This window comes from Neltuma alba, unplaced genomic scaffold (genome assembly GCF_004799145.2).
Source record: "Neltuma alba isolate B1F8T4 unplaced genomic scaffold, ASM479914v2 tig00012772_pilon, whole genome shotgun sequence".
Lineage (NCBI taxonomy): Eukaryota > Viridiplantae > Streptophyta > Magnoliopsida > Fabales > Fabaceae > Neltuma > Neltuma alba.
This window is the reverse complement of record NW_021637180.1, coordinates 70,971-96,536: the sequence shown is the minus strand read 5'-3', so window position 1 is coordinate 96,536 and position 25,566 is coordinate 70,971. Positions and strand designations below refer to the sequence as shown.

Genomic DNA, 25,566 nt, shown 5'->3' with positions numbered 1-25,566 from the left:
TGTTGAAAGCTGAAGCTTCTAACAAAGCGCACACACAAGAAGAGAAACAGAGAGACAAAAAATAATAGTAATAACAGAGAGGGAAGGAGGAAAAAAGGTGGAAGGAAAGGAATTCAGAACAAAGTAAGTGCAGATATAAAGTAAGCAAATAAAAGCATGAAAATGAATAAATAAGGAAATGAATATATATACGTGTGTGTGTGTACGCATAAGCTCGGAGCTTCTGGGTAACTCCCTCTTATGTGGCCAATAAGCTTGTTTTCTCTCTTCGAAACAGAATGTAAAATGACAAATCCCCCCGAAGATCTTCAATTTCATTCCTTAATGACTATCATGGAAGCCAAAGGCGCCATAATTCACAATATCACGAATGGGGTCATTCGAAGGAAGCTGGGAAATTTCAAGGCTTTATGTGGGAACCTGGTAAAGGAGGGAAGCATTCTCTTTTAATTCACTTTTTGTCTAATAAATGGAGGGCTGTTTTACCCTTCATAGGGATGCAGGGACGGCCAGGGTATCCTAGGAGGAGATAGAGGAAAGAATATATAATTTTCAAATATTTATATTCAATAATACAAAATTTTAATTTTTAAAACTGCATCAAATATTTAAAATTGGAAAAAAAAATTCTGGGGCCTCAACTGTATTTTTTTAAAAAAATATTTTACATTGTTCATATTTATGTGTTTCATAATAATTCCAAAAATAACTCCGCCTATATTGTTTAGCCGGTCCCAAGCCCGGATAAAGGAGGAGGGTTGTGTTAGGCCCTCGACAGCTAACGTAAAAACCCGTCGAATCTCATGAACATGGATCAACGAAGTAATTATGCTAATGCTAGGTCGTTGCCCAGAAGTGACGCGCTGTATGGCTCGAGTACAGTGAGAAATGAGCTAGAGCCGCTGCATCGTCGCCCGGATGTAGTGTTAAATGAGCAAGGGCTACCGCACTCTCTTGGACGGAGGCGGCTAAAGAAGTTAGTTCATGAGACTGAGATTAGATTTGGCACTTGGAATATTGGGACGTTGAATGAGAAATCTATGGAAGTAGCAGGAGTTATGAGGGACAGAAGGATTAATATCTTATGCCTCCAAGAAACCAAATGGACTGGAGAAGCTGCCAAAGAACTTGGAGAGTATAAACTTTGGTACAGAGGAAAGGTGAGCGCAAGGAATGGGGTTGGTATCATCGTGGATGGGACATGGAAAAAGAATGTGGTAGAGGTTAAAAGGTTTGAGGACAGAATAATATCGTTAAGAGTAATCGTTGGGAAGGATACTATCAACATCATTAGTGCCTATGCACCTCAGGTTGGGGCAGAGACACATCTTAAAGATAAGTTTTGGGAAGATATAGAGGGTTTGGTTCAAAGCATACCACTTGAAGAAAAAATTTTTATCGGTGGGGACCTTAATGGACATGTTGGTAAGGAAGCAGGACAATTCAGCGGGGCCCATGGTGGTTTTGGTTTCGGGGAGCTTAATAGTGGAGGACAATCTATTCTCGATTTTTCTCTTGCATACGATCTTAAGATTGTCAACACTTGTTTTAAGAAGCGAGAGGAGCATTTAATCACGTACAAAAGTGGCGTCTCGAAATCACAGATTGATTTCTTTTTGGTTAAGAATCTGGACAGAAGATTGTGTACTAATTGCAAAGTGATTCCAGGAGACGGGGTGACTACCCAACATAGAGTACTTATCCTTGATGTGCGTTTTAAGAGTACCAGGGAAAAGTACCATCAAGTGGCAAAACCCAGAATTAAGTGGTGGCAATTAAAAGGAGAAAAGCAGGAGTTATTCAAAAGGACTCTTTTGAAGGAAGGGATTTGGGAGTTGCAGGGAAACGCAAACATGATGTGGGAAGAGATAGCTACGAGGGTTCGTTTGGTAGCTAAAGCAATTTTGGGAGAATCCAAAGGTCCTGGTCAAAGAGATAAGGAGACTTGGTGGTGGAATAAGAGTGTGCAGGAGAAAGTCAAACAGAAAAGAGATTGTTTTAAAGCCATACACTTGTGCAATAGTGTAGAGAACCGGGAAAAGTATCAATTGGCTAAAAAAGAGACAAAGAGAGCAGTGAGCGAAGCACGTACTAAAGCTTATGAAGGGTTTTATCAAGAGTTAGGAACAAAGACAGGAGAAAGAAATATTTACAAGATCGCGAAGCAAAAGGAGAGGAAAAAGAGAGATCTGGACCAAGTAAAGTGTATAAAGGATGAAGATGGTAAAGTGTTGGTTACTGATGGTGATATTAAGGACAGATGGGAGGCTTACTTTTACAAGTTGTTTAATGAGGGAAGCAATTATGCGATTCAGGACTTGCAGGACTTGTTAATTAACGAAGATGATCGGAATTTGGCTTTCTACCGCAGGATACGTATCGGAGAGGTTAAGGCGGCTCTCAAGAAAATGAACAAGGGAAAAGCTGTTGGGCCTGATGGTATCCCTATTGAAGTTTGGAAATGTTTGGGCGAGGAGGGGGAGGTGTGGCTAACCAAGCTTTTTAATGAAATTCTACGCTCTAAAAATATGCCGGATGATTGGAGGAGAAGCATTTTAGTTCCTATTTACAAGAATAAAGGAGACATTCAAAATTGTGCAAGCTACAGAGGGATAAAACTTATGAGTCATACAATGAAGTTGTGGGAAAAAGTGATGGAATATAGGTTGATGTTGGAGACTTCTATTTCGGAAAACCAATTTGGATTTATGCCAGGGAGATCCACTTCGGAAGCAATCTATTTACTAAGGGGGTTAATGGAAAGATATAGAAGTAAAAGAAGAGATTTACATATGGTTTTTATTGATTTGGAAAAGGCTTATGATCGTGTGCCAAGAGAAGTATTGTGGAAGGCTTTGGAAAAGAAAGGTGTACGGGTTGCTTATATCAAAGCCATACAAGATATGTATGAGGCGGTAACTACCAGTGTAAGGACGCCTGGAGGGGAGACAAAGGACTTCCCTATTAAGATTGGCCTACATCAGGGATCCTCTCTGAGTCCGTACTTGTTCAACATTATTCTGGATGTTCTAACTGAACCTATTCAAGAAAGAATCCCTAAGTCCATGCTCTTCGCGGATGATATTGTCCTTATGGCGGAATCAAAAGAAGAGATTAACACTAGTTTGGAGTTATGGAGAAGGACTTTGGAGTCGAAAGGTTTCCGTTTGAGCAGGAACAAAACAGAATATATGCATTGTGATTTTGGAGGGAGGCAAGGTAATGGGGATTTGGAGGTGAGGATGGGAGAACAAATTATTCCTCAAGTATCTAAGTTTAAATACTTATGATCCACTATACAAGAGGATGGAGAAATTGATGGAGACATTTCTCATAGAATACAAGTTGGCTGGTTAAAGTGGAGGAAAGCTACCGGAGTTATTTGTGATAAGAAGGTACCTGAGAAGCTTAAAGGAAAATTTTATCGGATTGCTATAAGACCAGCTATGATGTATGGTAGTGAATGTTGGGCAATAAAGGGAAAACAAGAGCACAAAGTCGGAGTAGCAGAAATGAGGATGTTGAGATGGATGTGTGGTCATACAAGAAAAGATAGGATTCGAAATGAAAAGATCAGGACAAGAGTTGGTGTGGCACCTATCCAAGAGAAAATGGTTGAAAATCGTTTAAAATGGTTTGGACATGTGCAGAGAAGGCCTTTGGAGGCCCCGGTGAGGAGGGTGGATCAAACAAGATGGAGTCCCATAAAAAGAGGCAGGGGAAGACCGAGAAGAACGTTGAATGAGGTCATTGAAAGAGACCTCCTAGTCAATAACATATCTAAAGATTGGGTTGTTGACAGAGCACGATGGCGTCGTGTGATTCATGTAGCCGACCCCACCTAGTGGGATAAGGCTTGTTGTTGTTGTTGTATAATAATTCCAAAAATCTAAAGGTCATTAATTTGACTATTTTTAATTTTATATTAGTAATTGTAATTTTTTATGAATTGTGGAACTACAGAAATTTTCCTAGGTATAAGAATCTAAAATTAGCTATGAACACTATTTTTGTTTATTCAATAAATTTTTGTTATTTTTCTCTTGATCATTATAAACAAACCAAATCCAGATAAACTCAATCATTTGAAATTCAAATTGTTTGAAATTCAGAAATTTGAAACTAAGTTTTCTTTTTCTTTTTTGTCAGTGTTTTAATACCAAGTCAAACTGTGTAAATCCCCCATATCGGCAAATTCAGTTCATTGTAACGAAGAAAAATTAAACAAAATATTAATGTTTAATACGTTCTTTTACTCTATTGCAATAAAAAGAGGGGGAGAAAAACTTCCAAGATTACAAACCAAACCCCTTGGTCAATATCCATTTCATGAATAAAAGGTGGAGGCTGATAAGAATCCAAATGTTGACTTCCATAAAATGAGACAACTTTAGTTAAATATATATTACCTCCAGTCTTAAATATAATATCTAGTTTATAATAAAAATTATATTATAAACTAAATCCTATATTTAGTATCGGAGGAATTATTTCATAAATACAAATGAATGAACTGTTTGAAAAATTTGATTCATTAATACTCTGGAATTCATGATTTAGCAAAGTCAACCATTATGCTAAGTAGTTATAGCACATCTGTTATTCAATTATAGTTAAATATAAATTGATTGTTCCCCTATTTTATATTTTATTATAAATTATTGATTATATTTATAAATTTTACAAGAAGGAAAGGAGTTTCTCATGATTATTAATATTTGAAATAATGTTTAATATTTATAAAATATATGATACTTTCAAAATTATGATATTATTGCTCTGTAGCCAAAACTTATATGTATATAAATAAGAAAATAAAAATGCTACAAGAAATATTACAATTCAATGAGAAATACTAAAAACACGTAACATGAAATGCAAAAAAGATGAACTAATGAATTGTTTACATTATCGAACTATTGAATCTAACATATTTCCTAAAAATTTACAATATCTAAAAAATTTTGTTGGATGCCAACTTTAGTGCCATACCATATAGTTCAAAGCCTGGCAATACATCACAAGTCACACGGCAGCTAGTATAATAATTAAAAATTTTAATAATTCTTAATTACGAACTGAATTATTATGCAAAATATTATTATTTGATTTTAAATTATTACTGTAGCATGATTAATTTATAATACTACTCTGATTCTAAATATAAGATTCATTTTATAGTATAAATTATACTACAAAATAGATTTTATATTTAAAACCGAAAAAATATTATTTAATTTGAAGGAAGCTGCAAAAAGAAATGCCAATATAAAATGATGATCAATGAGAAACTTTGGGAAGATAGGGGATGTTTGGATGAAATCAAACCATGGTTTGGAAAATAACTTCTGAAGAATAGATTATGAAAAAAATAGATTTTGTGAAGAATAGATTTTGTGAAAAAGTGATTCTGATAAATGAGAGTGTTTTGATAGTTGTTATCAGAAGAACTTTTTATATGTACAAATTTTACTAAAAAAATCATAAGTTAATATGATAATTATATAAAAGATAGATTTTATAATATATTTTAATTTGAAAAAATAAATTGTTAATAATATATTTTTTACCAACATAATTAATAATATATAAAATAATATAATTAATATGTATATATATTTATAAAATATAAGATTAAATATGTTTATAAAAAAATAATTGAGGAATGTTAAAATCATATTATCGTTGAGATCTACTCTACAGGCACAATCATACTCTCCCATTTGAGTCAGAAGCAGAATGGATTCACTTCTTCTGAAACTATGGTTTGAGCTTCAAACCATGGTTTTGATCCAAAACAATGGTTCCTATTTTTTCCTAGGTGTTTGGCAAGTTTGGGACCTAAACCATAGTTTGGGTCCCAAAACCATAGTTTTTTATGTTATCCAAATAGCTGAAAAGGGGAGTTAACGGGCATTAAATGAATTGTCAGGGATATAAACTGTAACATCAAGATACGCGAACCGGCGAGTCCTTTTTGTTTCCAGCTGCTTTATAGGATGGTTCCCTGGATATCTGTTTATGGAGCAAATGACATATAAGGGCCCAAATGTTTTGCTGAATCTTATATTCAGATTAATGAAATGTGGCAGCATAACTATTTTCCTTTACTAAATTATAATCATTCCCAAGTTTGGTTGGCATAAAAAAAAAAGTAAAAAATAATATAAATTTAAAATAAAAAGTGAACATTTGAGAAAGGGTAAATAGGCATGGGAAAGTGGGAAGTGATGAAAAGTTTAAGTTTTTTTTTTGTTTCTTAATTTTATAAAGTGTTTTTTTCAATGATTTAACCTTAATATCATAAAAAAATGTTGGCATTGAAATTTCACATGTTAAAAAGATATTTTAAATAATAATATACTAAGTTTATTGTTTAAAAGTAATAATGATTGACACAAAATATTATTGTTTAAGACTAATTGTGTTAAAATTAAAAAACTGAAGATATTTTATGAATTAAAATTTTGTATGAAGTTAGAAGATCAAATATGCACTTTTACGAAATTTAAATAATAAATTCTTCATTTTTAATAATAATTTGGTGTCCATTTTATAATTTCTGTTCACTTGAGTCTGAATTAACTAGTGCTCCAAATTACTATACGAACATCTTCGATTTATTTGGGGAAAACCATAAATTTATGGACCATAATTGTAATTTTAGCTTTATTGGGTCGGCAAGTTGCAAGAAGGAATATGTGCTGACCAAGTGGAAAGCTAAGACCGTGGGCTGGCTGCTTTTGAACGCTCTGTGGGTGATGATGGCAATATTGTAAATAAGTTGGAACATCAAACCCTCAATGGTAATCTCGCTGTTACTTTTTTTTGGGCCAACGAGTTCTAAACCATATTCAAATTGCAAATTCATAAAAAAGATTATTTTATATTATGAGATATAAAATGTATAAAAAATAAAAGTATTTGTAACTTATAAGTAATGCGATTTATTGTAGAATCTTTATGTTATATATATATATATATATTTATAAGATTACATTATGCAATGGACTCACTGATAAATAAGAATATGATTTTTTTTTTTTTTAAAGTTGGCGAGCACTAGAATTTGCAGGCTGAAATGTGACATTATTGTGACTTGCTCGACAAAAATATGAATTTAAATGTATATCCATTGATATTAATCAGTTTATTAATATATATAATTTTAAAAATATTATTAAGTTATATTATTTGTAAATAATATATAAATATAAGGACTTTTGTTATTAAGAACAGTCTGATAGAGTTCTAAAGTGTTATCTATCCAAACCTTGTTATTAAGAAAAGCATACATGACAAGATTCAATTGGAGAATTGGATCTAATAAATATGAGCAAATGGATCTAAGTTTTATCCATAATATAACTTATTTTTCATAAATGCTCAGAACTTACAATAATTAATATTAATTTTAACGTCAAATTGGTTATAACCTGATGAGGAAGTATGTATTTATGGATATAAATGCTATATTTTATCTTTTGCTTAATATAATCTTTCTCAAATATAATTCTAGTTAATAACTTTGCAATCGTTATTTGTATTTCAATGTTTTGGTAGCCTTCAGAAGGATAAAGGAACAAAGCAATTAACCTGTACTAGCTCTTTCTTCCTTTCCATTTTTTAATACGAATAGCAAAAGTATTATGCACTAGAATTAGCATGTTCTTAACTACTACCTCTGATCACTAGTTATGAGTTAAATTTAGTCTTAAATATAAAAATTCAGCTTACTTTGTCTGGCATTCTACTCAAAATATTCATTTTGATCATAAAAGATTCCAACCAAAAAGTATTTTAATGCACAAAATTAAAAATGATAGTTTAGAGAAATCAACACATGTTTGTAACAAATATCCGACTTAACTAATTTTTTGAATATCATCAAATTAGTTATCTAACTCTATTACTATAAGGACAGGAGGTATTATTAACTTTTTAGAGATTTTGCTTATTTAAAAGTTGAGCACATCTTTTAGAACTCAAATATTGATTTAGCAGAGAGTTAGCCCCTTTTCATTAAGCTCAATTTCAATTACTTATTACCTGCATATTATGATAGGTTTAATTACTTACACGTATTTATTGTTTTTTATTTTAATCTCATCGATCCCTGGTTTCAATCATTTGATCATATTTATAAAAGATTTGGAGAGCTACGTATTGATTCTAAATGAGAAAATTAATTATAAACAAGTTTCTACTACTTACAAATGTATAACTTTGTCTTATAAATGTGGCCAAGAAAATAAATTAATCAAATATAAGTGTATTATTAAAAGTACTACTATAATAATTAATGTCGCGTTGAGCTTCTAAAATGACAGATCAATTAAAAACAAAATTTATAATTTTAACAAGAAATTGATATTGTTCATGACATCAACTTACTTTGAGTTGCATGATGTCCCTCGGACGTGTGCTGCTTCTATAATGGAAAAGCCAATATTATAGGGAGCAATATCTTAAAACGCACACATATGTATAAGGTAGATGAAAAATAATATCTACATAACGTATGAAATAAATTCCATGCATATAATTCGTTGCCAAAAAAAAAATTACAAGTGTATAAATATTTTAACATATCCATTATCGAATTTTCAAATGCTTTAGCATACAAAACGTACTCTCCTTGATTCGTTCTATATCCATGCTTTGACTCCACAAATGCTGAACGAAATATTTGTCCTCAATATAAGATATAAATAACTAATTTTAAAAAAATTTAAAACAACGAAATTATTTAATTATAATAGATATTACATGATCTTTTTAATATATTTATATGTATTATTCAATTATACAAAAATTTATAAAACTGATAAACAGGAAAAAAAAGGAAAATAAATATATATTTGTAATTTATTAACTATCTCAATCTACTAAATTTTACATTAAGGATCAGAAATAATATAGTTTAGCCAGCTGTATTCCAACTACAAGATTAGCTGACAAAAATTATCTTTTAAAATATTCACGTTCCACTTGAGCACGTCTGATCAAAAGCTTTATTTTAAGCATAATTACCCTCACATGATTAACCCACCTTTACAGTAATCCAAGTGGGATTCAAAATAGACATAAGCTGTAGAGAACTTCAAACCAATGTTATCATGAGCAGTGATTATCAGAATAAATATGAACCAAAATTGAATATTCTCAGTAACAAAATCAATATCCCATTATAATACAAAATTTTCTTTTAATGCCACGTTACTATATTTCTATCTCATACTTCCTCTATTAAAAAAAGAATGGAAAAATAGATATTTCAACAGTGCTGTCAGGTGGTGGAAGGCCGGTAAAGTTGAACCCGAGCATATTCTTCTTTGTAAGCCACATCTGAGTCACAAGATGCTTCACACGTGTACACCACAATTGATGCCCAATCTATAGTCCACTTCATTGTCGACACCTAAGTAATAGAGTAGCTGTGGCAGAATCTGGCACCAACGACATTTTTAAATCAGTAACTTCCGTAACAAGAATGACAAATACTAGTCTTCCAGTCCTCAATCTACTTTGTTTTTTTTTTTTTTATATTTATCATTTTTCTCCAAACTAATTTACTTGATATATACTATAATATAAGTCCAGGATATTTTAAAAAAGATTAAACCACATTTGTTATAATCAACTAATTTATTTAACTCTCTTGATCTATCTAAGTTGGTCAAATAAGGACCTAAGGACTATATTCATTGAGTTTCTATCAATGAATCCTCAAAAACCTTACCTGAAACTCACAACACATTGAACCACCACAGTAATTGCATTTAGGGATATCAGCTTTAGACGGTCGACCGCTTGAAACTGGCCATATGGGTCTCGCATTAGTATTTCGATAATACCTTCTGCCGCCAGAATAAATAAGCTATTAAGAATGCAATAAAAAAAGGGTATTACAATGAAAAGGGGCAAGACTCGCCAAATTTTTCTAAGATGGGTAAAACACATCCATGTTTGTCATCACACCTTTTATTGCCACTACATATGGTATTGACAAGTGGTGACATTTTAAATTGGGTAATCCAAGTTTCTAGTGACCCGAACATTCATGTGAACAATAGTCAGATAATGTATTGCAGCATAGTCACAACCATCACTCTGTTCACAATATAAGTATCATACATGCTAGGATAGACCAGTCAAGTTAAAAAAAAAAAAAAAACTCTTTTTCAGGCTTATCGGTCACACCAAGACACAGTATAACCTGTTTGCCACACATTTCTGTGGTGCTGGAAGCACAATTATCCAACAGAATTTCAACCAGTCAAGCAATAATCACCTCAATATTTGTTCAGGGGCTGACCTAATACGCTCCTGGAAGCAAACCCAACTCTTTTTGTCACCATCACCCTCTTTACAGGCCCAAAAAAAAAAACACTTCGCAAACAACATAGCTGCATATAAACTATGCTGTCAATGACGGGTGAATTTGAGGCAACACCTGAAAGTTCTCCAATATGGAATTCATTGTGTCGTCAATTCTGTTCTTTGATATCAAAGAACTAGTTAAAGCATTGCTCTCAGAAATGTCAGGCTTATTGCTATCACTTTCGTCTTCAATAATGATCTCAAATTCGGGCCACAGAGTGTTGCTAGCATCTGCATTGTAAAGAACGACTCTGAGTTTGAACTGGCAACAATGCAAAATATTTACCTCCATAAAAAGAGAGAGAAACCTTCAAGATTACAACCTAAACCCCTCAATCAATATCCATTTTATTTCAATGATAAACAGCGGAGGCTGATAACGATGCAAATATTTACCTCCATAAAATGAGAGGACTTTGTTAAATTACCTGCCAAAATGATGTTATATCTATCAAGGTGACAAATCTTCACCTCTCAGTTTCTATGCACAACTAATTTAATATTAGTTTAATACATATTACCTTCCATCCTAAATATAATATCTAGTATATAGTACAAATTGTACTATAAACTAGATTATATATTTATGACCGGAGAAATTATTTCATAAACAGAACTCAGACTTGCCTCATTAATATTTTGGAATTCATGATTTAATAAAGCAAACTATTATGCTAACTAGTCATAACACGTCTCTTGTTTAATTATAGTTAAATACAAATTGATTGTTCCCTTATTTTATATTTTGTTATAAATTATTGGTTATATTTATTAATTTTATAAGAAGCAAAGGAGTTTCTCATAATTATTATTATTTGAAATAATGTTTAATATTTATAAAATATATGATATTTTCAAAATTATGATATTATTGCTCTGTAACCAAAACTTATATAAATAAGAAAATAAAAATGCTACGAGAAATATTACAATTCAACGAGAAATACTAAAAATACATGTAACATGAAATGCAAAAAAGATGAACTAATGAATTGTTTCCGTTGTCGAACTATTGAATCTAGCATATTTCCTAAAAATTTATAACATCGAAAAATCTTTGTTGGATGCCAACTTTAGTACCATACCATATAGTTCAAAGCCTGGCAATACACCACAGGTCACATGGTAGCTAGTATAATAATTAAAAATTTTAATAATTCTTAATTACCAACAGAATTAATATGTTAGATAAATATTAGGCAAAATATTATTATTTGATTTTAAATTGTTACTGTAGCATGATTAATTTATAATATTATTTAATTTGAAGGAAGCCGCAAAAAAAAAATGCCAATAATAAAATGATGATCATTGAAAAACCTTGAGAAGTGTGAATTTGGAAAAGGGAGTTAATGGGCATTAAATGAATTGCAAGGATTATAACTTATAAACTGTGATGTCAAAATACGCGAACCAAGAAGTCCTTTTTGGTTCTAGCTGCCTTATGGTATAGTTGCTTGGATATCTGTTTGTCGTGAAAATGACATATAAGGGCCCAAATGTTTTGCTGAATCTTATATTCGGAATAATGAAATGTGGCAGCATAACTATTTTCCTTTACAAAATTAAAATCATTCCTAAGTTTGGTTGGGATGGAAAAAATAAAATTAAAAAATAATATAAATTCAAAATGAAAAGGGAACATTTGAGAAAGGGCAAAGAGGCATGGGAAATTGGGAAGTGATGAAAATTCAAATTATTTTTTTATTTCTTAATTTTATGAAGTGTCTTATGCAATCATCTAACTCTAATATCATAAAAAAATATTGACAGTGAAATTTGACATGTTTAAAAAATATTTTAAATACTAATATAATAAGTTTGTTGTTTAAAAGTCATAATGATTGACACAAAATATTATCGTTTAAGATTAATGGTGTTACAATTAAAAAACTGAAAAGATATTTTATAAAATTAAAAGATTAAATTAAAATTTCATATGAAGTTAGAAAATCAAATATGTATTTTTAGCCAATTTAAATGATAAATTCTTCAAATTTAATAATAACGTGGTACCAGAATTAATTATCAGTACAATTTTACAATTAATATCATATGAACATCTTTTATTTATTTGGAAAAAAATAAATATATGGATTATAATTGGCAATTTAGCTTTTCGGGTGAGGAAGCAGCAAGAAGGAATATGTGCTGATCAAGTAAAAAGCGAAGACAGTGGGTTGGCAGCTTTTGAGTGCGCCTTGGGGGTGATGGCAGTATTATAAATAAGTCCGAACATCAAACCCTCAATGTTAATCTCACTGTCTTTTTTTTTTTTTTTGGGGGGGTGCCAACGAGCTAATCTCACTGTTCTCATTTATAAACCATATTCAGATTGCAAATCCATAATCTCACTGTCCGAACATCTTTTTTAATTATTTTATATTATGCTATGTAAAATTTATTTTAAAAAAATGAAATTATCTATATCTTATGAGTAATACAATGTACTGTAGACTTTATGTAAAATATGAGACCACAATTTTATTTATAAAAAATGATTCCTGCTGATAATATTAAATTTTCATCATAGGCAGAAAATTTTATTATTAATAACAGTCTGATAGAATTTTAAAATGTTGTCTATCCAAACTTTGTTATTAAGAAAAGTATACATGACAAGATCTAGTAAATATGAGTGAATGGATCTAAGTCTAGGCGTGGCTTGACCCAGGAAATGTACCGTCAGGAAGGTCATGTATGTCTGACATATGTTTGGAGCCTTTACAATTTCTTCTTCAGATAGGATTACTTTTAAAATTGTAGTTTTATGTCTATTTAGCGATGCTGCCAAGCCAGATCTGTTTATAAGCAAATAAAACCGCCAAGTCATAAATCAGTTTAAGATGAGATAAATGGAGGGAAAGCAGGAAATGAAAAACTTTGATGAGTTAAATTTAAAATAAAAGTTTTAATTTTTTTTTTGACTCTTTCACTTGTAATTTTTTTACTCTTTTATTTTACACTATTTTATTTATTAAAATCTTATAATCATACTCTTCTATTTTTTTGAATAAAAAATTGAACTCTTGATTTTGTACTCCTCACCTATCCACTACTCTTATACCCAAAAAAAATATTACTGCGACTCTAAAATTTGTTAAGGAAAAACCAAAGTTCCATTTAGCAGAGCGGTGAAAATTTCCCATAAACTCATTTTACACAAATGGAAATAAAATTCTCTTTATATGGTTATCTTGTATTTCATAAATTATTATTAAAAAACTATTTATAATCTATTCATAAACTGTCCCAAACGCACTCAGAGTATTTTTCCCATCCTCCCTTCGCGCCATCTTTGCTCTGCCAATGGTAAAGCAATCATGGTCTTGTTGGAGGCTATGAGCTATGTCTGTTCCACCGATGCTGAAATGTCCATCCTCATCCAACTGCAAGGTAGATTCTGCCACCCCTCGCCTCGCGTTTGGAACCAAACGACACCGTTGTTGCGCTCAATCTTCGATGTTCTCCCGCCATTCGGATGGAGATCTCTCTGATCCAGTGACGACGGAAGGCTTCTGAATGCCAAGAGACAAGAGGTGTGGCACGCCCTGTTTCATTGATTCTACGATTGGCGGAGATTAAGTGCAGAAAACGGGATGTCTTAGTTAGGAATGCTAGCGCAGGCACTCATGCCCAACCCTCTAAACCATCAAGGTCAGCAACAGCTGTAATTAACTAGCTTGTTATCCTTTAATATATATTTAGTGGACAAACAAGTTGCTGATATTTACTGAATGGAAATCCTATTTAGTATTTGGATTTCAGTCGTGCACTGACATTTGTAAGAGAAGAAAGAAATACATTGTCGATGGTTTATACTTTATAAGTCTCTAGATGAAGAGAAATGCTATTTAATTTAATTGTCGGTTTTAAAGTCATAATTCATTCTGGTGGGAAGGTATTGTTGTTGTTCGGGAAGATTTTTGTGCTGGAGTACTAGATTTTGGGTGGACTTGTGAACGCCACTAGATGTGCCTTTAATCCAGCTGATTGCTCAAAATGAACATCTCATTTGGAATTTACAAGAATGGAGAAAATTCCTACCTTTGTGGGTGATCGACAGAATTAGAACAGCGAAGCTGCCTACTCTGCTTTCAGCTCTGTCATCATAACAGAAAACAATTTTGCTGAAAGCGAAAAAAAAAAAAAAAAGCTCCATTGCAAATAGTTAATGGCGTGTATCATCAGTTATAGCATAAGGATGTGTCGTTGTACATTTTAGCAATTACTCACAGGATAGCATCAATTAATATAAATCTAATGTTGGATAGAATACATTAACAACAAAAAACCTATAGCTATCTTCACCAAAAAAAAAAAAAAAACCTATAGCTATTATTATATATGTGTGTGTATTAAAACTACCTTTTCATAAAACTTATCATTACATTGGACGTAATTTTGGGGGGGAAAATTCAAAAGGTACTACTGTTGAAGGAGCAAATTAAATATTCATCGGACATTTAAAAGCCACCTGCTATGATTCCAACTTCAAGTAATAACATCTAGTTGGATTAATTTTCTAGTTTTATATGCTAATTAATCTCTTTTTTGTTGTAATTCTGATTGTGACTGATGCTTTTGAATTGCTATGCCAGAATATTAGCAGTAACATTTGGACAAGTTGAATTAGGAAGGTGATTGATTAGTTGCAAGTGTTAATAACCTAATTAGTTGGTGGCCTAAAAAGATCAAACACAATGGCTGAAAACTTCTTGCAGGGGCAGTAAAGGGGACATCAGTAGATCGTAATTCATGATAATTCAACTTTTTTCAATTAAAAAAAATGTTTACTTTAGTACAGCACTGGGGTAAACAAAGCACCTTTGTCTTCTCTGTCTAAGAACCACTAGTCAATGTCCAACACAAATCTGTTAGGCTACAAACACTAATTTGGAATCTGAAACCAAAACCAACTGATCAAGTTTGACAACAAATTGGATAGCCATAACACAACCGGTGACCAACTGATTTAAAACTTGGTAACAGACCAAACAATATAAGATCACTTAGGTGCATACACCTGAACCACAGTTCAGGAAAATGACCTTTCTTCATAATCAAAGTTGTCCAATCACACAAAAATTAGTCATCTTCACTCACACAAAGGAGGCAGATACGTACCAGCAGAGATATCAGAGGATTAGTGTATCTTGTGGTACAATAATATTAAGAAACAGAGATAGTATCTTATTGGAATGAATCCAACCAATTACTTCAAGTAACATCTATTTGGATTAATGTCCTAATTTTATATGCTGATCTGTTTTATATTTCAACCTTGATTATGACTTGCGCTTCTGAATTGCAGTTCTAGTTGGAATGCCATGTCAGAATATTAGAAAGTAAGCTAAAATTGCTCTGAACCTTGGGATGTAGCATATAAGAAAAGCTTCATGTACAGTTTAAGAACCAACTATGGTTGTGTTTTTCAAATGGATCAAACACATGTTAAAGATTAGAGACAGAACTGGAATCTGCTTTCTGAAGCTTGCTTGGAAAGTCGTAAACTCTGCCTTGTCCTTTGGAACCTAAAGAACGGACAAATCTCAACTGCATTCTATTCCTATTCAAGCTTTTGGAAATAGCTTTCAATAACAACATAATAAATATATTATTTTTAATTAGATAATCTAATGAGAAATATACAGCGCAAAGGAGTACAAGACATATCGAATATATGAATCCCATAATTTGTTTTGAGGTCCCATCCACACATCTTTACCTGCATCGTCGTTATGAAGCTTGCAGTAACATACATTTTCTCTAATAAAACATAGATAGATCAATTCTAACATTAGACTTTTCCTAAACATCATCATTTTGGGCTTTAGAATACTGCACGGTATTATGAATCCAGAATCCCAGATTTTTGTGGCTCTTCAAGAAATTAGTTTTTGGTTTTCCTTTTTCTGGCCTTGTGTTTAGCTATATGTTTGTTCCATCTAACTTGTCAAACATGTTTTCAATATTCTTATGGAATGATCTTGAAATTATGTCATGGCCAGAAGGGTCACTTTAGAGCCAAACTCTTTATGCTTCATTTGGGAAAGGTTGAGAGGAAACAAAATAGGAAGAAAGAAAACCGAAGAGAAAATATTATCATATTTCCTATTTGGTTAGAAGAGAGAAAATATGAAACAAAATGAGTAAATACATAAATAACTAAAATACCTTTATCTCTATATCAAAATATATCATGTTGCAAATCAAATTTAACATCACAATGAAAGCATCATATTATGACTAACATCATTAAATAATTTAAAATCAAATCATTTGGTAAAAGTATATTGTCATGTGATCATATTTTAAAAACCAAATAATTTAGTAAAAAATATTATTTTTAAGGTAAAAATAAAAAGTAGGTCAATTTTTTTAATTAAACATAATAAATTATATATTAATAATCAAAGTTTAAAATAAAATTTGAAATATATGAAGTATGAAGATATATATTAATTTGTGCGTGCATTTCATTGGATGTGAAGAAATGGAGTAAGCGTGCTGGTTTTGAATCTGATAATAATACAGTGAGATAATTTATTAATTTAAATTTTCTGAATTATGAAGTGGCCATAAATAAAATTAAGAAATTTTTTTTGCATCAAATACCATAATGTGAGATTATTAGACTAAATTTGAGAAAAATGACGTGGGTCCCATACCCTATTTTCTCCTTTACTTTTCTTTCCTATCTCATTTCTCGTACAACATAGTAGAAAATTAAATGAAATTCAAGATTTAAGATTTAGTACATACCATTACTAATAAAATCCTTCTAATAGGGGCTAAGCATAAAGGTACTATCTCCCTCAGAATAATCATAATTAGATACTTTCTTCTATATTCACCTAACAAATATATCTGGTTTTTCAATTAGCGGAGCTGACTCCTTTTTACTTCGGGACTAAGATATACACATGTGTAAGTTGTGGCACATATATATATATATATATATATATATTTATTTGAGAGAATGACTTATATCACTTGCTTCTTTCTTCTATTTCTTCTTTTTGATATGTTAAAGCTAAACAGCAACAATTACTTTGGACCCCAGTAATAAAGAAGGCAATACTTTCGTTTTCCTTTGGTCTCCAAGGAAAGAAGACATAGAATAAACCAAATGGAAGCAACATTAACTTTGGAATAAAGAAATGAATATATGCCTTTCTTTAACTTTTCTGAATCCAAGTTGCCTTGCACCGTTTCCATCTGTATCGTGATTATAGCCAAATGATTAGCTGCACTGAGACAAACCAAGCCAACCGGCGACCAATTGATTGACAGCTTGGTAACAAGTCAAACAATATGAGTTCACTTAGGTGCGTAACACAGCTGGCACCTGAACCACAGTTCAGGAAATTAAAGAGACCTTTCTTCATAACCAAAATTGTCCAATCACACAAAAATTATGGAGTTTGTTCATCGTCACCCTAAAGAAAGAATTGATCAATTATTCCACTTAATCCCATCAAAGGGCTTGAAATTAAATGTTCTAAATAAATAGAAAATATCTATTATCCAGAGAGAATGCGGTACAATGCAGTGAGTATCGGGAACGGTATAGATGCAAAAGCAGCTCCAAACTTTCTTACGGAAACAAACAGAACATTAGTGTATGGCTTAAGAAACTATCTGCCTACTCTGCTTTCAGCTTTGTCATCATAACAGAAAACAACTGACTTATTAAGTTCAGATCATCAGAAAAGATGGGAAAATGTGAATGCAACCGTTAAAATTTTGCTGGAAAAAAGAAAGAAGCTCCGCTGCAAATAGTTAATGGCGTGCATCATCAGTTATAACATAACGGTGTGCGATTGTACATTTCTAGCAATTATTCACATGACAGCATCAATTAATATAAATCTAAAATTGGAAAGAATACATTAACAACTAAAAACCTATAAACTATTATTATATACACACACACACACATTAGAACTTCTTTTTCATAGAACTTATGATTACATTGGACATAATTTTTTTTTTGGGGGGGGGGGGGAATCAAAAGTACTTCTGTTGAAGGTGTAAAGTAAATATTCGCTGGACATTTAAAAGGCGCCTGTGATATTCTAACTTCAAGTAATAACATCTAGTTGGATTAATTTCCTAGTTTTGTACGCTACTTAATCTCTTTTTTGCTGTAATTCTGATTGTGACTGATGCTTTTGAATTGCCATGCCAGAATATTAGTAGTAGCAGTTGGAAAGTTGAATTAGTAAGGTGATTAATTAGTTGCAAGTGTTAATAACCTAATTAGTTGGTGGCCCAAAAAGTCTGTATATGAGGGTCTTCGAATGCGGCTTAGGTAATTCCTGAATGTGCCCTTTATTTATGCTTAGTGACTGGCCATGCTTAGTGACTTGAAACTTCTAGTAAATCCTCTGTATCAGTGAGGTCTAACGAGACTGACATCAATGGAATAAGATCAAACACAATGGCTGAAAACTTCTTGTAGGGGCAGCAAAGGATACATCAGTAGATTATAATTCATAGTAATTCAACTTTTTTCAATTAAAAAACGATTACTTTAGTCGAACCACCAGTCAATGCCCAACACAAGTCCGTTAGGCTAGAAACACTAATTTGGAATCTACGGAACCCAAACCAAGTGATCTAGTTTGACAACACAGCTTGAATTGCAAAGTAGATAGTCATAACACAACCGGTGACCAACTGATTTACAACTTTGTAACAAATCAGACAATATAAGATCACTTAGGTGTATACACCTAAACCACAGTTCAGGAAAGTGACCTTTCTTCATAAGCAAAACCGTCCAGTCACACAAAAATTAGTAGATATAGTCATCTTCACTCACACAAAGGAGGCAGATACGTAGCAGCTACATCAGAGGATTAGTGTATCTTTTGGTACAATAATATTAAGGACCAGAGATAGTATCTTATTGGAATGAATCCAACCTATTACTTCAAGTAACATCTATTTGGATTAATGTCCTAGTTTTATATGATGATCTGTTTTATGTTTCAACTCGGATTATGACTGATGCTCCTGAGTTACAGTTCTAGTTGGAATGCCATGTCAGAATATTAGACAATAAACTAAAATTGCTCTGAAGCGTAGGATGTAGCATGGAAGAAAAACTTCATGTACAGTTTAAGATCAATCAACTATAGTTATGCTTTTTAAATGGATCAAACATATGTTAAAGATCAGAGACAGAGAATTTGTTTTGAGGTCCCATCCATATCATCTTTACTTGCACCGTCCTCATGAAGTTTCCAGTAACAGACGTTTTCTTTAATAAACCATATATACATCAATTCTAACATAAGAATTTGGGAAAATTTCACCGTAGAACCGCAGAAGGCAATTTATATCAGACAAGGACCAAAACTTTCTGAAATTTCACTGCAGGACCAAGGGACCAAATTGAAATTAAAATTTAGAGTGAGATTACAATAATACCCCTCCCTTTTTATTTTATTAAAAAATAAATATTTACTGGAGTTACTGTTCCGGCCACCAGAGCTTAGGTGGCCGCCGCCGGGGTCTGACCACCGGTGGCCGGAACAGTAACTCCGGTGGCTGGAATTTTTTTTTTGTTTAAAACAAAGTGGCTAAGGGAGGGTTTGAACCCATGACCCCTTGACACACCAAAAGACTTGTAACCATCAAGCCAAACAACCCATTCAATTATAAGATGCAAATAAAACTATATATAACAAAACAAATGCAAATGTCCAAATATAAGTGAACAAGTGAAATTAGATGATTTACAAGTTGAATTCAGCAATTTGCAATAAAAATTAGGCAATTTACAAATAACATAATAGAAGTCATAACCCAAAATGCAAGTATTTAAGTGCAAATGAGCAAGTAAATTTTGAAGATTTACAACAAAATTTTATGGATTTACAACTCAAATTTGGGAAACACAAGAAAATTCACAACCCAAAATGCAAGTATTCAACAATTTCACTTGCTCATTTGCACTTAAACATTTGCATTTGGGGTTATGACTTCTATTGTGTTATTTATAAATTGCCTAATTTTTGTTGTAAATTGTTGAATTCCACTTGTAAATCGTTTAATTCCACTTGTTCACTTACACTCAAACACTTATATTTTGGGTTGTGAATTCTCTTACGTTTGCCAAATTTGGGTTGTAAATCCATAAACTTTTGTTGTAAATCTTCAAATTTCACATGCTCATTTGTATTTAAACACTTGCATTTGGAATTATGACTTCTATTATGTTATTTGTAAATTGCTGAATTCCACTTGTAAATCGTCTAATTTCACTTGTTCATTTACACTCAAACACTTACATTTTGGGTTGTGAATTCTCTTGCGTTTGCCAAATTTGGGTTGTAAATCCATAAACTTTTATTGTAAATTTTCAAATTTCACTTGCTCATTTGCACTTAAAGACTTGCATTTGGGGTTATGACTTCTATTATGTTATTTGTAAATTGCCTAATTTTTGTTGTAAATTGCTGAATTCCACTTGTAAATCGTCCAATTTCACTTATTCACTTACACTCAAACACTTATATTTTGGGTTATGAATTCTCTTGCGTTTGCCAAATTTGGGTTGTAAATCCATAAACTTTTATTGTAAATTTTCAAATTTCACTTGCTCATTTGCACTTAAATACTTGCATTTGGGGTTATGACTTTTATTATGTTATTTGTAAATTGCCTAATTTTTGTTATAAATTGCTGAATTCAACTTGTAAATCGTCTAATTTCACTTGTTCACTTACACTCAAACACTTACATTTTGGGTTGTGAATTCTCTTGCGTTTGCCAAATTTGGATTGTAAATCCATAACCTTTTATTGTAAATTTTCAAATTTCACTTGCTCATTTGCACTTAAATACTTGTATTTGGGGTTATGACTTCTATTATGTTATTTGTAAATTGCCTAATTTTTGTTGTAAATTTCTGAATTCCACTTGTAAATCATCTAATTTCACTTGTTCATTTATATTTGGATAATTGCGTTTGTTTTGTTATATATAGTTTTATTTGCATCTTATGATTAAATGGGTTGCTTGGCTTGGTGGTTATAAGTTTTTTGGTGTGCCAAGGGATCATGGGTTCAAACCCTCCCTTGGCCACTTTGTTTTAAACAAAAAAAAATTCTGGCTGCCGGAGGTCCAGCCGGAGTTACTATTCCGCCCACCGGTGGTCGGACCCCGGCGGCGGCCACCTGAGCTCTGGTGGCCGGAATAGTAACTCCGGTAAATATTTATTTTTTAATAAAATAAAAAGGGAGGGGTATTATTGTAATCTCACTCTAAATTTTAATTTCAATTTGGTCCCTTGGTTCTGCAGTGAAATTTCAGAAAGTTTTGGTCCTTGTCTAATATAAATTGTCTTCTGCGGTCCTACAGTGAAATTTTCCCTAAGAATTTTCCTAAACAAAATCATTCTAGGCTTAAGAATACTACTGAATCCAGAATCCCATATTTTTCATGGCTCTTTAAGCAATTAGTGTTCTGTTTCCTTTCTCTGGTTTTGTGTTGAGCTATGTTTTTGTTCCATCCAAATCGTCAAAGAACATGTCTTCAATATTCTTCTGGAACGATTTGAAATTATTTGATGGAGATTGGGTCGTGGCTGGAGGGGTCACTTCAGAGTCAAACTCTTTAGAATTGGTAATAATGAGATTCAAGTTTTAAGATTTAGCACCAACTACTACTAAAATGTTTTCAATAGGCATCATACATAAAGCTTTTATCTCTAGTTTCATTTCTCACAATATTTATAATAATTAATTAGGTACTTTTCATCTACGTTTGTTAATTACATGACAGGACAAATTTTTATTAATAAATATCTTCGGTTCTTCAAATTTAATCATGGCTAAGGTGGGGGAGGGGAGTTGATTACTTCTTACATTGAGACTCGAATGTACAAATGAGAAATTTTTTTTGGGGGGGAAAATCTGATTTGAAAGAATGACTTATATCACACGCTTCTTTCTTCTTTTCAGTATGTTAAAACTAAACAAAAATCAATAATGATCACCTTTATTCACCACGTTGTATGGAATTAACCCATTTCGTTAGATCCAATACCCCTTGGTCTTCTTCTTTTTGATATGTTAAAGCTAAACAATATCAATTACTTTGGCCCCAATAATAAAGAAGGCAATACTTTTGTTTTCCTTGGTCTTCAAGGAAAGAAGGCATAGAATAAACCCAAATAAAGGCAACATTAACTTTGGAATAAAGATATGAATATATGGCTTACTCTAACTTTTCTGAATCCAAGCTGCCTTGCACCGTTTCCATCTGTATAGTGATTATAGCCAAATGATTAATTACTGAGACAAGCCAAGCCAACCTATGACCAATTGATTTACAATTTGGTAACAAGTTAGACAATAAGATCTCATTTGATCTTATTTGGGAATCGAAATTGAAAAAAAATCTATTAAAAGAGTATTTAGCATGAGAGATTACTTATTACATGGAATTGGATAAACCCATGTAAGTGGAATTGGGAAATAGCATAGGGAGAGATGGTATTCCAAGATTATCTGAATACCTGAGGCTACAATTAGAGCTCTTGTATAGCTCGCATTGACTGTATAAATCTCTGCCAATGACAAGGGAAGAACCTCAAGTCAATTATCAGATGGCAAGAAAGAATATAAAATCACTGTTAAAGCTGATGCTTACTAAATTAATTGACCACAACGAAGAGATGGATGAAGGAAACTTACTTCATGATTATCACTAATTCGATGCAATGAGGAGTCACTGATGATATAACCAATTGGAATTAAATAGGCGTAAGATCCTTCAACAAAGAGTAATGTCTCTACCACTCTTGCTTTCTCCCTGGTTGTATGGGCAAGAAAATCACTAAATGCTTTGTACACCATATTAACAAAACCTGACATGATGATCTGGGTCAAAATATAAGCCAATAAAAAAGAATTCTGTGAAGTGTTGTTAAGTTACTAATTAGAATGGGAATTGGCGCATGAGATTAGCAGCAAGCATAATATAACTAAATGTAGACCCTCAAGGATGCAAAGCATAAACCAACTGATGTACTATTCCTTCATGCTCTTTAGTGAATCAAGAATAGAAGGCTTTTTTTAAACCACGCATGAACATGTTGCCAATAGTGAAAGAAGTAGAAAAGATGAAAGAAGACAAGACGATCGAAATTCTAAATATGTAATTTTGAAATGGTTTATACACACTATAAGTCTCTATATGAAGAGAAATGTGACTTGACTTAATTGATTCTTGGTGGGAATGGAATACTCATTAAGCATCAAGTATTCCAATCAATGACATCAGAGACATACGCTGACTCGCTGGAATCAATCAGCTTCTTCATACCTGTTCATAAGGACTGAAGTCAGTGAGATCAGAGACATGCATGATTTACTCATAGTGGAATTATGCAGAGAGACAATGAAATGTGCTGATTATCTTGTGAGAACAGCCCATCATTTGGGCAGCAGCAAATTTTTTTTTTTTTTTGGTGACAGGCCAGCAGTATTGAGCTCCTGCAGAGTCCGCCCACTGGAATTTTGTAGTATAAAGTTCCTCCCTTCAGTAAGATGCCTCAGATTCATCAGGTTTCCGGGGTAGACTTTTCAACCATTGCTCTTTTCCAGATTACTACCCCCGGTCTTTAATATAAGACCCATTTGACTAATTTGAGAAAATTAAGGAAGTTACTAAATTATTTTAACCTATCTTCAGTGGACAAATGAGTTTACTGAATTGAAATCCTATCTAGCACTATTTGGATTTCAGCCATGCATTGAGATTGTAAGAGAAGAAAAAAAATAGTTTATGGTTTATGAATTATAAGGCTCTTCTTTGATCATCATAATATAATTCTTAAGCAACCTTGGTCTTCAAATCCTTTCAAAGCACTTCCAAGCGGCTTGGGACTTTAATTATTTGACCAAAATAACCATGCAATAGTGTAACCTCTATAAGCTCAAAACTAACAAGGGTTAAAGCCAAATTATGCACAATTGTATCAAATAGTGCATAAAACTTAAAGAAAAAGTGGTGAAATGGCATGAAATTCTAGAGGTTAATAGAGGCTTCCTACAAACTCACTCAACAAAAAGAGTCAAACCTGATGGAAGAAGCAGAGAATGGAATATTCAAGTATTCCAATTGCTAGAGAGCGAGGAATTCAGACTGGAATGTGCTGATTGTCTTACGAGAACAGCCCATTATTTGTCCAACAACTTTGAGCTTCCGCAGTGTCTGTCCACTGGAATTATGGATCTACATATATCTAGAAGACAGCAGTTATGTCTTGGTTAGCTTCTTATTACCTCGTTTGCAGATTTGTTATGTGTTCCCTTTTCAAGCTTTGTTCTTGCTGTTTTATTCAAGAATAAAGTCATAATTGATTCTGTTAGTTTTCGGTTTGCCTAGCACGGAATATAAATTTGCCTGCTTGATTTATGCAGTGGTTTCAAGCTACTAAATTGCTGCTTTACCTTCACTAGAAACAATATTAGTTTTTCACCACAAGGATATTATTCTCTTATATTCATCTTGATCACGCATATTCCTTTCTTCAGTAAGATACGTCAAATCCAGTTGGTTTCTCGTAGAGACTCTTCAACCACTACTCTTTTCCAAATTATATTATGATCAAATAAGCATCTGTAATTTATTTGTTGTATTGCAAGCTTTTTTTCTTGAATCAATCCATCTTTTCTTTAAGTACAAATATGTTCAAGCATCTGTAATTACATCATCTTTTTCCTTTTTGACTCCAATCAGAGTAGTGCCTTATTTTGGAAGTTGAGTGGTGCTTTTCTTTTTCATTTTGATTTCAGAAACCAGACCTTCTTCATTCGTTTCGTTTCCCAGATACAAATACGTGTGTTTACATTTGTATGCGGTAACCATGAATGGCATAGTTGTCCCATGTCTTTTGCATAGAAGTTCCCTTTAGACAACCATAGTACTACGCAGGGAATAACTTGATTGCTTGTGGCTTGTATCACATCTTTGTTCTCTTTTTGATATATTAAGACTGAAATTACAATTACTTTTGGGCCCAAAGAAAGAAGGGAATACTTTCATTTTCTCCCTCTTTAGGGAGATGACAGCATAAAAGAAACCTAAATGAAAGGAAAGAACAATAGCACAAGTCACCATTAAGGAATGAATATGTAGCTTTCTTCAGCTTTAGAGTTG

General features: G+C 32.4%; 1 pseudogene; it reads right to left on the bottom strand.

Annotated features, from left to right (window-relative positions):
- Positions 1–9,289: 9,289 nt before the first annotated feature.
- LOC114730868 (programmed cell death protein 2-like) lies at positions 9,290–23,769 on the bottom strand (annotated as a pseudogene).
- Between the last annotated feature and the right edge of the window lie 1,797 nt (positions 23,770–25,566).